Source organism: Otolemur garnettii, unplaced genomic scaffold (genome assembly GCF_000181295.1).
Source record: "Otolemur garnettii isolate 467f Iridium unplaced genomic scaffold, OtoGar3 scaffold00179, whole genome shotgun sequence".
In the NCBI taxonomy this organism is placed as follows: domain Eukaryota; kingdom Metazoa; phylum Chordata; class Mammalia; order Primates; family Galagidae; genus Otolemur; species Otolemur garnettii.
Window position 1 is genome coordinate 319,799 of NW_003852574.1, and position 3,210 is coordinate 323,008.

Sequence of the window (3,210 nt, forward strand, 5' to 3'; positions counted from 1 at the left end):
AGATATGTATTAATCAGTGTAATCCTCAACACAATACAGCAACATGATTTCATTCATTTAAAGGAAAAAATATTTCCTGGTTAAGTAGAAAATTGTGCAGATAGCTTCTCACTCTAAGCAGCTTTATTGTGAAACATTTAGTTTAGAAGTCTGGACCTTTCTTCAATTTGCTATAATCCACATTCACTGAGTAGAACTAATATTGATCAGTGGAACCCAGTTTGTTTTAGAATTCTGGGTTATTCTTTCTGTCCCAACTAACATTTGGATTGAACGATGCCAGATGCAAGACATACTGTGCTACTCCAGTACCTACAGCTCCAATAAATACGAAGAGGGGAATCAAGCTCGGATGCTTCTTGGCTTGACCCAGGATCTGGCAAAGCATGTTTACGGCAGTGGCCTTTAGTCTAAAGGGAAAGAAAAATAAACCTGCGGGCTAAGACATGGACTCTGACTAGGTAATTTTAAATTTTTTTATAGAGATGGGAAGCTTGCTATGTTGCCCAGGCTGGACTTGAACTCCTGGCCTCAAGCATTCCTCCTATCTAGTATTAGGAGTATAGGCATGAGCCCCCCAAAGTATTAGGATTATAGGCATGTGCCATCATGCCTGTTATGCCTGGCCTCTTGCTCTGTCACCTATGCTAGAGTACACTAGCATGATCATAGCTTATCCTCAAAACTCCTGGGCTAAAACAGTCCTCTCACCTCAGCATCCCAAGTAGCTAGGTATACATGTCCATACAGGTATACATGTCCAGGTATTTTAAAAAATTTTGTAGACAATAGGCACGATGGCTCATTCTTGTAATCCTAGCATTCTGGGAGTCTGAAGCAGGTGAATTGTTTGAGCTCAGGAATTGGAGACCAGCCTGAGCAACAGAAAGACCCCATCCCTACTTAAAATAGAAAAACTGGCTGGGTGTAGTAGCTCACACCTGTTATCATTGATACTCAGGAGGCTGAGGCAAGAGGATTGCTCAAGCTCAAGAGTTTGAGGTTGGTATGAGCTATGATGCCACAGCACTCTACTGAGAGTGACAAAATGAGACTCTGTCTCAAAAAAAAAAAAAATATTTTGGGGCTGGGCATGGTGGCTCCCGCCTGTAATCCTAGCATTCTGGGAGGCCGAGGCAGGTAGATTGCCCTGAGCTCACAGATTCAAGACCAGCCTGAGCCAGAGTGAGACCCCATCTCAAAAAATAGCCTGGTGTTGTGGCAGGCACCTGTAATCTCAGCTACTCCGGAGGCTGAAGCAAGAGGATCACTTAAGCCCAAGAGTTTGAGGTTGCTGTGAGCTGTGATTTCATTGCACTCTACCAAGGATGACAAAGTGATACTCTGTCTCAAAAATATGTATAGATATATATTTTATAGAGACAGGGTCTCACTATGTTTCCCAGACTGGTTTCAAACTCCTGACCTCAAATGATCCTCCCACCTCAACCTCCTTAAATGCTTATAGGCATGAGCCACTGTGCCTAGCCTGATTAATTTCATTCACCTACCCCTAGAGGGAATACAAAGGAGGGGAGATTCTACTCTAAAAATAATGGGGCCTTGCTGTGACACCATGGCTCACACCTGTAATCCCAGCACTCTGGGAGGCTGAGGCAGGTAGATTACTTTGAGCTCACAGATTCAAGACCAGCCTGAGCAAGAGCAAGACCCCAGAATAGAAAAACTGAGGCAAGAGGATTGCTTGAGCTCAAGAGTTGGAGGTTGCTGTGAGCTATGATACCATGACATTTTACCCAGGGCGACAGCTTGAGACGCTGTCTAAATAAATAAATAAAATGGAGCTTGGCTCGGTGCCCGTAGCTCAGCAAGTAGGATGCCAGACATATACACCAAGGCTCATAGTTCCACGCTGGCCTGGGCTTGCTAAACAACAGTGACAACCGCATCCAAAAAGTAGCCAGGTATTGTGGCGGATGCTATTTGGGAGTCTGAGGCAAGAGAATTGCTTAAGCCCAAGAGTTTGAGGTTGCTGTGAGCTGTGTGATACCATGGCACTCTACCAAGGGCAACATAGTGAGACTCTGTCTCCAAAAAAAAGGGGAAGGTTTACTTAATGCTTTATTATGCTAAAAATAAATAAGAAAATAAATAAAATAAAAATAAGAGGCTCGGCACCTGTGGCCCAAGTGGCCAAGGCGCCAGCCACATACACCTAAGGTAGAGGGTTCGAATCCAACCCAGGCCTGCCAAACAACAATGACGGCTGTAACCAAAAAATAGCCGGGCATTGTGGCGGGCGCCTTGTAGCTCACACCTGTTATCATTGATACTCAGCTACTTGGGAGGCTGAGGCAGGAAACTCGCTTGAGCCCAGGAGTTGGAGGTGCTGTGAGTTGTGATGCCATGGCACTCTACCCAGGGGGACAGCTTGAGGCTCTGTCTCAAAAATAAAAATAAGAGATATACTATGCCCATCTCTGTCCCTGAACTCGCTATTTGAGTTCTCCTTGAGGGGCCTCAAGTACATCACTTGTGAAATGAGAGGACTGCGGATTCTCAAAGCGTCAGTCCTTCAAGCCTTGGCATTCTAAGATTGAATTACACTTTCTGAATTCTTTTTTTTTTTGAGACAGAGTCTCACTCTGTTGTTGTCCTGTGTCCTGGGTAGAATGCCATGGCAGGTATCATCATAGCTCATAGCAACCTCCAACTCTCAGGCTCAAGTGAGACTCCTGCCTCAGCCTCCCGAATAGATGGAACTACAAGAATGCACCATAATACTCAGCTAGTTTTTCTATTTTTAGTAGAGACAGAGTCTCACTCTTGCTCAGGCTGATCTTGAACTCCTGACCTCAAGCAATCTATCCACCTAGGCCTCCCAGAGTGTTAGATTACAGGCAGTGAGCTAGTGGAACATTTTCATAGCCTTTGTATGTCTGTGGTGTATGTGTCTTTTATGACTGACATTTTAGAAGAATACAGCTACCCCTTTTTAAATTTAGAATGTGGCCAGGCACAGTGGCTCAGGCCTGTAATCCTAGCACTGTGGGATGCAAAAACAGGCAGATTGCTTGAGCTCAGGAGTTGGAGACCAGCCAGAGCAAGAGCAAGACCCCGTCTCTAAAAGTAGCCAGGCAGGCAGCTCACATACCTCAGTGGGTAAGGGCGCCGGCCACATACACCAGAGCTAACAGGTTCAAACCTGGCCCAGGCCAGCTAAACCAACAATGACAACTGCAACCAAAA

General features: G+C 45.2%; 1 pseudogene; it reads right to left on the reverse strand.

Moving 5' to 3' along the window:
* Window positions 1-142: 142 nt before the first annotated feature.
* On the reverse strand, window positions 143-421 carry LOC111728696 (annotated as a pseudogene).
* Between the last annotated feature and the right edge of the window lie 2,789 nt (window positions 422-3,210).